This window comes from Salmo salar, chromosome ssa13, assembly GCF_905237065.1.
Source record: "Salmo salar chromosome ssa13, Ssal_v3.1, whole genome shotgun sequence".
Lineage (NCBI taxonomy): Eukaryota > Metazoa > Chordata > Actinopteri > Salmoniformes > Salmonidae > Salmo > Salmo salar.
Genome location: NC_059454.1, coordinates 59,924,411 through 59,939,857, shown reverse-complemented (window position 1 = coordinate 59,939,857; position 15,447 = coordinate 59,924,411). Strand labels below are relative to the sequence as shown.

At 39.8% G+C, this 15,447-nt stretch overlaps 1 protein-coding gene across 1 annotated transcript in view; it reads left to right on the top strand.

Annotated features, from left to right (window-relative positions):
* LOC106567522 (follistatin-related protein 4) overlaps positions 1-15,447 on the top strand; it is a 218,173-nt gene that overhangs the window by 17,875 nt on the left and 184,851 nt on the right. The gene's annotated exons all lie outside the window — the stretch shown is intronic.

The following is a 15,447-nucleotide window of genomic DNA, read 5'->3' as shown; positions in this document are numbered from 1 at the left end:
AGGATCACCACTTTATTTTAAGAATGTGAAATGTCAGAATAATAGTAGAGAGAATGATTTATTTCAGCTTTTATTTATTTTATCACATTCCCAGTGGGTCAGAAGTTTACATACACTCAATTAGTATTTGGTAGCATTGCCTTTAAATTCTTTAACTTGGATCAAACGTTTCGGGTAGCCTTCCACAAGATTCCCAGAATAAGTTGGGTGAATTTTGGCCCATTCCCACTGACAGAGCTGGTGTAACTTAGTCAGGTTTGTAGGCCTCCTTGCTCGCAAACGCTTTTTCAGTTCTGCCCACAAATTTTCTATGGGATTGAGGTCAGGGCTTTGTGATGGCCACTCCAATACCTTGACTTTGTTGTCCTTAAGCCCTTTTGATACAACTGTGGAAGTATGCTTGAGGTCATTGTCCATTTGGAAGACCCATTTGTGACCAAGCTTTAACTTCCTGACTGATATCTGGAGATGTTGCTTCAAAATATCCACATAATTTTCCATCCTCATAATGCCATCTATTTTGTGAGGTGCACCAGTTTTTTATGGCGGTTTGGAGCAGTGGCTTCTTCCTTGCTGAGCGGTCTTTCAGGTTATGTCGATAAAGGACTCGTTTTACTGTGGATATAGTAACTTTTGTACCTGTTTCCTCCAGCACCTCCACAAGGTCCTTTGCTATTGTTCTGGGATTGATTTGCACTTTTCACTAGAAAGTACATTCATCTCCAGGAGACAGAACGCATCTCCGTCCTGAGCGGTATGACGGCTGCGTGCACCCATGATGTTTATACTTGGGTACTATTGTTTGTACAGATGAACGTGGTACCTTCAGGTGTTTGGAAATTGCTCCCAAGGATGAACAGACTTGTGGAGGTCTATAATTTTTTTCTGAGGTCTTGGCTGATTTATTTTGTTTTTTCCATGATATCAAGCAAGGTAGGCCTTGAAATACGTCCACAGGTACACCTCAAATTGACTAAAATGATGTCAATTAGCCTATCAGAAGCTTCTAAAGCCATGACATAATTTTCTGGAATTCTCCAAGCTGGTTAAAGGCACAGTCAACTTAGTGTATGTAAACTTCTGACCCACTGGAATTGTGATACAGTGAATTATAAGTGAAGTAATCTGTCTGTAAACAATTGTTGGAAAAATGACTTGTGTCATGCACAAAGTAGATGTCTTAACCGACTTGCCAAAACTATAGTTTGTTATCAAAAAATGTGTGGAGTGGTTGAAAAACAAGTTTTAATGACTCCAACCTAAGTGTATGTAAACTTCCGACTTCAACTGTATGTTCCAATACGTGTGCAACGTCATTGTTGTCTCTCTCTCTCTCTCTGCTGTGTGTGCATCTTGCTAGCTGTCTCTCAAATGGCGAGGGGCTGAAGCTCATTGGCTACAACTTGAATTGTTAGGGTACTGGTCCACGTGGGGGAATATTAAGGGAAAATGACACAGCACAGCTTCCAGAAAAGTAACTTTCAAACTAGGAATGTCATGGCTAATTGAAGTAAGACAGTAATTCTGCTCATAGATTATGCATGTTTGAACTATACATTGACACATCCAGTCCAAAGCAGGAGGTTTAAAAAATGTTTAGTGGTCACCAAAGTTTTGGAGCATGTCATTAAGTTTAAGCATCAGCCAATAAAATATGTTGACATGGTTGCACGTGATCAAAGAATACATGTTAGCTATTCCAATTACCTAACCTGGCCCACTATGCTATCCTCACCAGGTGGCCGTGATTATTCCCGTTTCAAATTCCGTATCAGCCAATTAAAATCGTTGACGTACTTAGACTGATAGAACACTTTTCCATGTGAGCGTCCTTAACATCAGTCAAACAGCACCATCTGCTAATCAAAGTTACTAAAGCACACATAAATGTTAAATTGGATGATTAGCACACAGTATTGCGAGCCTGGCTTCTGGTGATTTTCGCCGTCTGCGGAAAGTTCAAATCCCGGCTGAGCTAAAAAAAAGAAATCTTTGAAATGTGGAATTACATATATTGTGAAGAGAAGTGCAGCGAAAACCTTGTCAATGAAGATTACGAATACATTTAATGAGGAGATTCTTGTTGGGAGTCCTTCTTGCAGACCGACACATGGACTATTGGCACTGTTACATAAATAATCGTCGCTACTGTAGGCTATATTACATAGATGTGTAGGCTACATTTCTACGTGTAGGGTACAATGTTATACATGCATTATTATAATCATCCACTTTGTCACATGCGTCAACCAGTAGTTAACATTGTTTTCCTTAACAAAAATGCTTGAAGTGAAGGGGCCTCGAACCCATGGTTAATGAGCACAATTGTTTTCGAGTCAACCACTTCAGCGGTGTGTGCCACCAGGAAAGTAATGATGATAAAAGTACATGACAGCTATTTCACAAGTCCACAAAATTCCTTGACTTTTTGATATGTTGTAGGATGAACTTCAATGTTGTATAGATCTGCTTTACCTTTTGTCGGTAAAAGCACATGGATGTTCAGTACATGTCAAAAGTTTGGACACACCTACTCATTCAAGGGGTTTTCTTTATTTTTGCTATTTTATACATTGTAGAATGATATTGAAGACATCAAAACTATGAAATAACAGATGTGGAATCATGTAGTAAACAACAAAGTGTTAAATCAAAATATATTTTAGATTTGAGATTCATCAAAGTAGCCACCCTTTGCCTTGATGACAGCTTTGCACACTCTTGGCATTCTCTCAACCAGCTTCATGAGGTAGTCACCTGGAATGCATTTCAATTAACAGGTGTGCCTTGTTAAAGGTTAATTGTGGAATTTGTTTCCTTCTTAATGCATTTGAGCCAATCAGTTGTGTTGTGACAAGGTAGGGGTAGTATACAGAAGATAACCCTATTTGGTAAAAGATCAAGTCCATATTATGTCAAGAACAGCTCAAATAAGCAAAGAGAAACAACAGTCCATCATTACTTTAAGATATCCGGAACATTTCAAGAACTTTGAACGTTTATTAAAGTGCAGTCGCAAAAACCATCAAGCGCTATGATGAAACTGGCTCTCATGAGGACTGCCACAGGAAAGGAAGACCCAGAGTCAACTCTGCTGCAGAGGATAAGATCATTAGAGTTACCAGCCTCAGAAATTGCATCCCAAATAAATGCTTCACAGAGTTCAAGTAACAGACACATTTCAACATCAACTGTTCAGAGGAGACTGCGTGAACCCGTCCTTCATGGTCGAATTGCTGCAAGAATCCACTACTAAAGGACACCAATAATAAGAAGAGACTTGCTGGGGCCAAGAAACATAAGCAATGGACATTTGACCGGTGGAAATCTGTCCTTTGGTCTGATTAATTTTTGGTTGCAACCGTTGTGTCTTTGTGAGACGCAGAGTAAGTCAACGGATGATCTCCGCACGTGTGGTTCCCAACATAAAGCATGGAGGAGGTGGTGTGGGGGTGCTTTGCTGGTGACACTGTCTGTGATTTATTTAGAATTCAAAGCACACTTAACCAGCAAGGCTACCACAGCATTCTGCAGTGATACGCCGTCCGATCTGGTTTGCGCTTAGTGGGACTATAATTTGTTTTCAACAGGACAATGACCCAAAACACACCTCCAGGCTGTGTAAGGGATATTTTACCAAGAAGGAGAGTGATGGAGTGCTGCATCAGATGACCTGGTCTCCACAATCATCCGACCTCAACCCAATTGAGATAGTTTGGGATGAGTTTTACCACAGAGTGAAGGAAAAGCAGCCAACAAGTGCTCAGCATATGTGGGAACTTCTTCAAGACAGTTGGAAAAGCATTACAGGGGAAGCTGGTTGAGAGAATGCCAAGATTGTGCAAAGCTGTCATCAAGGCAAAAGGTGGCTACTTTGAAGAATCTAAAATATTTTGATATCTTCACTATTATTCTACTATGTAGATAATAGTACAAATAAAGAAAAACCCTTGAATGAGTTGGCATGTCCAAACTTCTGACTGGTACTGTATGTGAAATGGATAAGCAAAAACGTGGGATTTAGTCATATATGCGAAAACAAACCTGATGAATTTTGTCTAAGGTAACGTTGGTAAGTAGCCTAGTCAAGGATGCGATATTGTCACTCTGCACTTGAGACAGACCAAGTGAAGGGGAACAAAATTAAACCTTGAAACAGGAGGTTTAAATATATACCTCTGGTGGCCAAGTTGACCTATTTTATGAAATGCCATTGGTTGGAAGATAAAACGTTGAAGATATTTGATTGGCTGATGTGGAATTTGTTACAGGAAATAATTACGGCCACCTGGTTAGGTTAGCATAGGTCTGAATGTGCCAGGTTATATAACGGGGGCAACTAATATGTAGCTATTGATCACGGGCAACATTGTCAACGATTTTAATTGGCTGATGCTTAAACTTTAAACTAAAACTTTAACTTTTTCTAATGTTTGCAAGTATGGCCCCCAATGACTTTTTAAACCCATAGCCATGTTGTACTCGAGTCAAGGACTTGTGACTCAACTTGGACTCAACCATTGGTGACTCGGACTCGCCTTCTCGTGACCAATGTTCCTTTTTTTTTAATCAATGAGCAAATTTCACGTCTGCTGAGCGCAAACTTGAACATAGTGAAAGTTCTGTGCAACTTCCGGCTGGCATTGACTGTAAACACTGAGGCTAGAATTCGCTTTGCAAAATAAAATGCATAATTATTCCCATACCATTATTTTAGAGAATCAGACAAATTATGCAGTGGTGGAAAAAGTACCCAACTGTCATACTTGAGTAAAAGTAAAGATATCTTAATAGAAAATGACTAAATTAAAAGTCAAAATCACCCAGTAAAATTCTACTTGAGTAAAGGTAAAAGAAAGTATTTGGTTTAAAATATACTTAAGTATCAAAAGAACATGTAATTGCTAAAATGTACTTAAGTATCAAAAGTAAGAGTAAAAGTATAAATCATATCAAATTCCTTATATTTAGCAAACCAGACACCACTATTTTATTTTGTATTTTTTTATTTTACGGATTGCCAGGGAGGAACACTCCAATATTCAGTCATCATTTACAAACAAAGCATGTGTGAGTCCGCCAGATCAGAGTCAGTAAGGATGACCAGGGATGTTCGGTTGATAAGTGCATCAACTGGACTATTGTCCTGTCCTGCTAAGCACTCAAAATGTAACAAGTTCCTTTGTGTGTCAAGGAAAATGTATGGAGTAAAAAGTACAATATTTTCTTAAGGAATGTAGTGAAGTAAAAGTTGTCAAAATATAAATAGTAAAGTAAAGTAGCGGCCCATTTTAAAATGCATTCATTCTTCACTTTGCCCGTTGCCGTGCAAGTGTCAACTCGTCAGACTTCATGAAACGTAATCAGAAGTGTCCACTTAATTTGAGGGCTGAGGGGAGAGGGTTTGTCATTTAAGTGTTTGGAATGCAGCCTAGAAATGCACACGTTTTGTGCTCTTGTAGGAAGCAATCACTCTCCTATTGCTGACTACAAATGATTGATAACTGGACTAATATCTCAATAACTAGCAAAGAATATGAACAAATGTACACACGTCGCTACATGTCGTTCTCGATTTGATCTCAAAACAAGCACATGTACTCTTGACCGCTCGTGTTGTAAAACAAGACTACCCATTTGCATGTAGACCTACTGCGGCTCAGATTGGTTATGGCACACCGGTCTGTGTAGAGTACGGGCCTATTGTCAATGAAATCGTGTCCTACTCTGATGCGTTCTGCCTACAACAAAAGATCTTTCATAGTTAGTTTTGTTTCGGTATGTTGCATTGAAAGTGGCTAATATTGCGTTGCTTCGATCACAATTCCCACAGTAAAGGGAAACGTTGATAGAGTTCCCAGTAAAGGGAAAACTCAATCTTGTGCTTCTCTGCTCATGCTTATATTTCATCTGCGGTAGTCCCGGGGAGCTGCGCGCAGTTTAGAGGGAACATTGCTCATAATGTGTATAGGCTACTATGATAAGCAGAATATTAGCAGCACTGGGTGAGCAGAGTAGAGAGGATTCTGTTCGCGATGAGTGTAGGCAGACAAGCAGGGTCTGCTCAGGTGTTGTGCCGAAAATCTCCCCCCTGCCAGGATCCCCCCTTCTAATTTCCTTAATTTTGTGGCTAGAGTCAAATACTTCTGTTGTACACATCAGGTTAGGCAACCGAAATTAATAACGAATGTATGTGTGTTATATTAAACATAGAGGAGGGAGTAAAATGTTGTCAAGCAATAAACATTTCAGAACAACTATGGCTGAATTATTATCCTTACACTTTCAAAAATATTAGTCGAATAAGACATGGGAGAGATGACGAATTTTGGTAAAGAGATGTATTTATAGACTAATACAAATCAGTAGCGGATTTAGGTACGGGCGACATGGGCAGCCACCCAGGGCGACATCTTACCGGTGGTGGCACGGGGCGCCCCCGGGTGCGGGCGGGCGCGGGTGCTGAAGGGGGGGTTTTCCCAGGGCGCCATACAAGCTAGAAACGCCACATACACTTGAAACAAATACCCAAACCAAAAACTGCAAAAAAACGCTTTCTGCTACTAAGATCAGTGAAATAACTGGGCAATGACATGGGCACGTCGGCGGCAGTCTGGGAGAAAGTTGGAGTGGCCTGGGCACGTGGCTCCATATTAGCAGTGAGCCTGCATCCTCTCTTAGCCTGACCTGTCTTGCCCTCCCATAGGCAAGCGATTAGCACTTTAATTAGGGAAAAATCTGGGCATGTAAGAAGCTCTTAAAAACTCAGTGGAACTCTTTTGTCTCCCTCCATCTTCAGGAAGTATGGCACTGTAATTACAATTAATAGGAACACTTAGAGGACAAATCATGCCTGTAAATATCAGGGAAAGCATGCAGCAACGATGCCCAACTCTCCCACTAATGACACAAATGGAATGCAGGGGGAACTTAGAATTCAGGGGAAAGTAATTTGTCAGTTGAGATTTTCCAGAATTTTCTGCTGCCTACTCTCCAGGCTACCTGCCGCTCCCATTGTAGTCATTAACATGGTCAGATTGGATGGTATATTTTTGCTTATTTCCTGTATCAACTGATGGGCACACAACACAATTAGATAGGTCTATGAATATAGTGCTACTTGATTTTTACAATTTCTGAACAGCTTTCTCATTAACACACCAGACACATACTTAGCTTTGTGTGATAGCCTTGTGTGAATTGAATCTGATACAGTGCCTTCGGAAAGTATTCATACCCAATTCATTATTCCACATTTTGTTGTCTTACAGCCTGAGTTCACAATTGCTTATATTTATCTCTCATTCATCTACACACAATACCCCGTAATGACAAAGTGAAAACATGTTTTTAGAAATGTTTGCACATTTATTGGAAATTAAATACAGACATCTCATTTGTATACAGTAGCAGTCAAAAGTTTGGACTCACTTACAGTGGTTCCACCTTTAAAAGTTGCGAGCTTACACCCGCGGGACTTAGAGGTACCCAGCGTCACGGCTTGATTGCTCCAGACCACCACAAGGGGGAGTTAGAGCACTCATTATGCATTTGGGTCCCAAGGTTTTTATATGACCAATCATATCAAGTAGTTCCAATGACGAATTTGATGCGAGCCACCCGTCCCTAGTGACTTCAGCAAAGATGGCTGACAAAACATCACAGGGAAGCAAATGTATGTCGTCATAACGAGTCAAGCAAAAAAAATTGAGAGGAATATGTTAGTTAATTGTGCATATTTTTTTTGTCATAAAGTTAATTTACGAAAATCGCTATTTAGCTTGTTTTTTTATAAGCCATATCCAATACCAGGTGTATCAAACTCATTCATTATAGCAAGCAGGGAGCAGGTTTCGAACCAACATTCTAGCCTGAAGTCCAGCACGCTATCGACTGTGCCCAAATGTATTAATTGGGGTTGGGGCCAATTGTGGCTAAAAACACTTATCAATTGGAATCTTTATTAACGTGGAAAGGGGAAAAACTATTATTATTAGTTTTTCACAAGCATAGCAGGGTGGGCTATTAGCTGAACAATAGACAATTCAACCTTTACAAAATAATTGTCCTCCCCAACTTGAGCTAGGTGTGAACCTCTCCCCCTCCCCTCCCCTCCCCTCCCCAACTTGCAACAAATCATTTTCAGGACTATCTAGAAAAAGCAGCGGATATGCGCACAAGGTTTTTCCTTCGCCTCCTTTCGATGCGTAAAACGAATGTGGGTGTGGTCTACATAAGGGTGTTAATTTAAAAAAAACTCACAAAAGCTCTGACGAAGGCCGTGAGGCCGACACGTAAAGCTTATTAAAGATGATACGTGATACGATCAAGAGAAGTGTGCAGGTCCCCTTTTCTTTTTCCTCATCTTATCCGGCTGTTGCCATGCACCTGCAAAAAAGATGGCTCAGATGTGCGAGTGCCTTTTGAATTTTGAATTTGACTTTACAAACAACAAGAGGGCTTAATTGGAGTCTATTTCTTCGGAGCCTAGACCTATATAAAATAACTTAACTGGCTGAGGCAGGATATTTTTTAATAGGCCTACTTACAATTGCAACTGGTCAAAAATGTAGCATCCTACAAAAAACAATAATTTAAAGAAAAAAGTCTGCGCGTTCGAACTTAAACAATGTAACTAAAAAGAAAGCGCACATTTGTAATTCCCAAACTCTTAAAGTAATTGGAAAGGTAGATACAAATTATGTGTGACACTGTGGTTACAATAAAGAATGTAGCCCATCATGCAAATGATTCCTATTAGCAGGACAATATACTATTTATATACTTATTTTTGCAATGTATTCAATGCTTAAGTACTCTAAAGTGTTACATTTCTAACTCAAAACAGCATTTATTCATCAACATCTTTATGCTTTCGTTAATCTTCTTGATCTTTTTCCTTTTTTTCCGTAGCAATTTTGAGCAGATTGCTCAAGGGCCACGGTTGATTCGTCTGTGAAGATGATGTTATTGAATGTCTCGCCAGCTTGATCCATACCTGGGCTGGCATGACGCAAAGTTCTTTGTTTGTCAGACGAATCATTGGGTCAAAACTACAGAACAGTAGAAAACAAGCGATCACACATGGTTAATGTTCTGAGATTTAAAAAAAAGTAATATATATGTATATACAGTTGAAGTCGGAAGTTTACATACATTTAGGTTGGAGTCATTAAAACTTGTTTTTCAACCACTCCACAAATGTCTTGACATCTCTATGGTTTTGGCAAGTCGGTTAGGACATCTACTTTGTGCGTGACACAAGTAATTTTTCCAACAATTGTTTACAGACAGATTATTTAACCTATAATTCACTCTATCACAATTCCAGTGGGTCAGAAGTTTACATACACTAAGTTGACTGTGCCTTTAAACCACTTGGAAAATTCCAGAAAATGATGTCATGGCTTTAGAAGCTTCTGATAAGCTAATTGACATAATTTGAGTCAATTGAAGGTCTACCTGTGGATATATTTCAAGGCCTATCTTAAAACTCTGTGCCTCTTTGCTTGACATCATGGGAAAATCAAAAGAAATCAGCCAAGACTTCAGAAAAAAATTGTAGACCTCCACAAGTCTGGTTCATCCTTGGGAGCAATTTCCAAACACCTGAAGGTACAACGTTCATCTGTACAAACAATAGTACCCAAGTATAAACACCATGGGACCACACAGCCATCATACCGCTCAGGAAGGAGACGCGTTCTGTCTCCTAGAGATGAACGTACTTTGGTGCGAAAAGTGAAAATCAATCCCAGAACAACAACAAAGCGCCTTGTAAAGATGGTGGAGGAAACAGGTACAAAAGTATCTATATCCACAGTAAAACGAGTCCTATATCGACTTAACCTGAAAAGCCACACAGCAAGGAAGAAGCCATTGCTCCAAACCGCCATAAAAAAGACAGACTACGGTTTGCAACTGCACATTTGGACAATGTTCTTACATTTTGGAGAAATGTCCTCTGGTCTGATGAAACAAAAATAGAACTGTTTGGCCATAATGACCATCATTATGTTTGGAGGAAAAAGGGGGAGGCTTGCAAGCTGAAAAACACCATCCCAACCGTGAAGCACGGGGATGGCAGCATCATGTTGTGGGGGTGCTTGCTGCATGAGGGACTGGTGTGCTTCACAAAATGGCTGGCATCATGAGGCAGGAAAATTATGTGGATATATTGAAGCAACATCTCAAGACATCAGTCAGGAAGTTAAAGCTTGGTCGCAAATGGGTCTTCCAAATGGACAATGACCCCAGCATACTATAAGGTTGTGGCAAAATGGCTTAAGGACAACAAAGTCAAGGTATTGGAGTGGCCATCACAAAGCCCTGACCTCAATCCTGTAGGACATTTGTGGGCAGAACTGAAAAAGCTTGTGCGAGCAAGGAGGCCTACAAACCTGACTCGGTTACACCAGCTCTGTCAGGAGGAATGGGCCAAAATTCACCCAACTTTTCGTGGGAAGCTTGTGGAAGTCTAACCGAAACGTTTGACCTAAGTTATACAATTTAAAGGCAATGCTACCAAATACTAATTGAGTGTATGTAACCTTCTGAACATCTGGGAATGTGATGAAAGAAATAAAAGCTGAAATAAATAATTCTCTCTACTATTATTCTGACATTTCACATTCTTAAAGCAAAGTGGTGATCCTAACTGACCTAAAACAGGGAATTTTTACTAGGATTACATGTCAGGAAACTGAGTTTAAATGTATTTGGCTAAGGTGTATGTAAACTTCCGACTTCAACTGTATATTTATATATAACATTTCTTACCAAGCCGCAGATTACAGGTTGCCTTTGCCGATCCCGCATCATCTTCATTCATCAGTTAGTCAATGGCTTGAATAGTCATTGACTCACTCACGCTTTGAAAAGGCAAGGAACGAGATGGAGTCACAATCCATGCCAGGCACACCTGTGAGCTCTGGAACTCCACCTCCGACAAGTAGAGTCAACATACAGTATGTGGTGGGTTCGTCAGGTTTTCGGTTCCCCCTGACATTTCCGTTCCTCTGCTGACAACAGAACTTGACCAACTGCTCACCAGGCACAGCAGGGGCCGCCCGGACCATTATGCTGTTCTGCTATTCCAAGGATGTGTAACCGAAGAGAGATACCATGAGTGGGCACAGAATACATAGACTTCCCGCTGTGGATGTCTATTTCAGCACCGCTTCGCACTGCTCTGAGACAAGCATGGAGAAACGAAAATGTTCAAATTTTCCATTATATTCTTAAGATATGTGTTGACTGAATATAAGCAAGTGATGTCTGCTAAATAATCAAGTTAGGTTTCTCCAGAAATAAATCATTCTAAATTATTAACTGGCTTTATTTACAAATTAGTGAGAATGTCTCACCCCATGTTCAAGAATTGCCTTTTTCTCGCTCACTCTAGGTTAAACGGAAACAAAATCTCCAAACTATCATTACTTTTTAAACAAAGCGATTATTATTAATTAATTTAGAATTATATAAAAGCCCCTTAGATATTCTCACAGATCCTAACGGAAAATGCCCCTTAGATATTAGTATAGAGTCCTCCAATCCTCTAAATGTAATTATTGGCGGAGAGTCACATCATTGAATGTTTTTTTTTTTTTTAGATATACTGTTAAAAATTATATACTGTTAATTATTCTACTATTTGTACATTGAAGTATTATTCTACTATTTGTACATAATAGTGAAGACCTCACAACTGTAGCAGGTGTAGACCATCATGCAAATGTGTTCTATTAGCAGGACAATATACTTTTTATAACCCGGCTACTGTTGTGAAAATCCCTCAACTTGCAATGTATTCGATGCTTAAGTACTCTAAAGTGTTACATTTCTAACTCAAAACAGCAGTACAGTATTTCATCGTCATGCTTCATTAATAAAATAAAATAATGAGAAAAAAGGACATTCAAATACGGATGTTTATATTTGACTTAATCTCCATTTGGGTATTGGTTAGACAAGAATTAGAAAATTAGGGTGCAGTAATGTTATGCTCTTAGTGTAACCTTTATCTGAAGTCAGTTATGAACAAATTCTTATTTACAAGGACAGCATACTCCTTCCTCGTAAATAGCCCAGTACTGTACTGCCGACCGCCATTTTCCGTTCCAGCAAGTACCAGTCAAAAGTTTGGACACACCTACTCATTCCAGGATTTTTCTATATTTTTACTATTTTCCACATTGTAGAATAATAGTGAAGACATCGCAACTATGAAATAACATGTATGGAATCAGTTAAGAACAAATTCCTATTTACAAGGACAGCCTACTCCTTCCTCCCCAACGGGGATTTGAAACCCGGTCTCCCACGTGCCCTGCATTCTGTAGTACAGACATGGCCTGCTCTCCCTTATGTAAGGGATTAGGCACTTTCCCATGTTTACTACAGTATGTATTGTAGACTGCACAGTAGTCTAATAAACAAATAAACACATTTTGTTAATAAAATAATGATAAAAAAATACTCTTTCAAAATGCAAATGTTGATTTCGTTATGGATCCATAACAGAAATATTGGAACAAAGTTGTCTAATGAAGGCAAACAATTTAGAATCCTCCAATCCTGTAGCCTACTCCCAACGGTCACGTTGTACATCGCTATATTTTCCATTCCGTCCTAACGTAACCCCTGAGGGTTTCGTTTTTCGTTTTTCTCTGAATAGAAACACCATAATATTAATACAATTAATTAAGCCAAATTTCTTAAAATCAATCCCATATACTATGTTATTACAAAACAGGTTTTAAATTCTCTGGTAATGCCAGTACAGAATGACTGGTTGGTTAGTACATGATTCCATGTGTTATTTCATAGTTTTGAAGTCTTCACTATTATTCAACAATGTAGAACATAGTAAAATAAAGAAAAACCCTTGAACTAGTAGGTGTGTCCAAACTTTTGACTGGTACTGTATATCTGGGGAAGGGTATAAAACAATCTGTAGAGTGTTGAAAGTTTCTAAGAGTACAGTGGTCTCCATCATTGGGAAATGGAAAAAATATGGAACTACCCGGACTCTGCCTAGAGATGCCTGTCCGACCACTCTGACACAACTACAGAGTTCCTTGGCTGAGATGGTATAACCTGCCAGAAGGACAACAGTCTCTACAGCACCAATCTGGGCTTCATGGGAGAGTGGCCAGATGGAAGCGACTCCTGAGAAAAAGGTACAGTTTGCAAAAAGGCACTTGAAAGACTGAGACCATAAGGCAAAACATTTTATCGTCTGATGAGAAAAAAATTAAACTCTTTGGCCTGAATGTAAAGTGCTATATCTGGAGAAAACCAGGCACAGCTCATCACCCATCTAACAACATCCCTACCGTGAAGCATGGTGGTGGCAGCATCATGTTATGGGTATGTTTTTCACAGGCAGGGACTGGGAGACTAGTAAAGGATGGAGGGAACAGTGAATGGAGCCAAATACAGGCAAATCCTTGAAGAAAACTTGCTTCAGAGTGCAAATGACCTTAGACTGGGGGAAGAATTACGTTCCAACAGGACAATGACCCGAAGCATACAACCAAAGCAACGCTGGAATGGCTTCAGAACAAGAATGTAAAAGTCCTTGAGTGGCCCAGCCAAAGCCCAGACTCGAAGATTGCTGTTCACTGCAGCTCCCCATCTAATTTAACAGCGCTTGAGAAAATATGCAAGAAAGAATGGGAGAAAATCCCCAAATCCAGGTGTGCAAAGCTGATACAAACATTCCCAAGACGACTCAAAGCTCTAATCGCCGCCAATAGGGTGTGAATACTTATGTAAATTATATTTTTTTGTATTTATTTTTCAATATATTTGCTAACTTTTCTAAGTACATGTTTTCACTTTGTCATTATGGGGTTTTGAATTCAGGCTGTTACACAACAATAAGTCAAGGGGTATGAATACTTTCTGAAGGAAATGTATACCCTTGGCAATTGAAAGGTTATTTTCAATTTTATCTTCAGAAATTGCAGGTATTCAACTAAGGTTTATATTGCACAGTCTGCTCTTCCTTAACAGAGTCTAATTGTTGCCGGCCATCTGTCTGCTGCCGTGTGTGTGCTGTCTAGCGAGCTGATCTGGCACAGGTAGCTAAATCACACTGTTGGCTTAAATTAAAGAGAGTGGATAAGCATATGGACCTATGAATGAGATTGGCTGCACAGCACCCTTATAGGAGAGGAACAGAGGCATACGAGAGCATATATACCAGCATCCATAAGGATACAGCTTGGGCTGAATTGCCCTGCTGTTACAATTGTGCCTCTCCCCAAAGAAATGTTTGCATGGGTGCTGTGTGATGTTCAATTAAATCTAGCTAGGGAGTTTAAATGGAAGCTAAACGGCAGAAAATACACAGATATTGGCTAGCTGATTGAGTCTAGACCTAGAGCATATATCTGTGTCTCTCTAAGAGCGGACAGAGTTTCCTCAGTGGTTCTGAAACCAGTGACAGTCTCTAATCAACTGAATAAACAGGACCCTCTTGAAATTATGGAAAACCCTTGATCAGTGCAAACGCTTTACTCTGCGATGATGAGGATTCACGTCTGCAATTAAGACAGGCAGATGGCATGAGAGGAGGGTTTGACTTGGCCCAAGTCTCTAATCACACGGAAGCACATTCTGTTGAAAGGCAGCGGTGTCTCTTCACAGAGTCTCCAAGGACCAAGGGCTCTCTGCTTCCGCTGCCAAGAAGGCTATCAGACACATATGCTTTATCTGTCAAGCTCATTACAAGCCAGATTTAGAGTGAGGGACGCATCACGTCAAAGATGGTGGACAACAGCTGGCATGCAAAGATGTAAGAGGAGACACTGTTTTGGTTTCATGGGCTGTGTGTGGACATACAGTGAGTCCATGCTGTTTGCCTACTTACTATACATAAGCTGCATACTGTATGACATGGTTTCCAAAAACAGAGGTCAAATGCATTGTGCACTGGCAACAGAGACCTGCTATTTCTACACAGATGCTAAAAACAGCATGACCATGTCAAACGCAGTAAGACATCATTTATAAAATACCTAAATAGTACTTGACATTACAGTACTATTACTCACTGATTACAGTATGCACAGGTTGTTGTAGCTTTTTGTAATGTTATCTAAATAAAGCTACTGACTTTATGATGGTACAGTAGAAGATCACAGTGTCATGCTTTACTTTCAGTTCTCTATTGTTTTAAACCACTCAGCCTGCAATGATTCGTTTAGGCTTCCTTACTGTGACCCTTCAGAGTGATTTCCATCTATTTAAATTCCCCGGCTCTTATTGTGTTTGGCACTTTAATTATGCAGATATCTTTGCCTGGCAGTGGGGGATGTACATAATCCCAACAGCTGCTCTGAGAAGCCCAAAGTGGTCTTTGTTACTTGCACTGCGGATAAATATGAACTTCACAGGCATGTTGCTTCTTGAGCTCTACATCATCCTGACAGATATCCA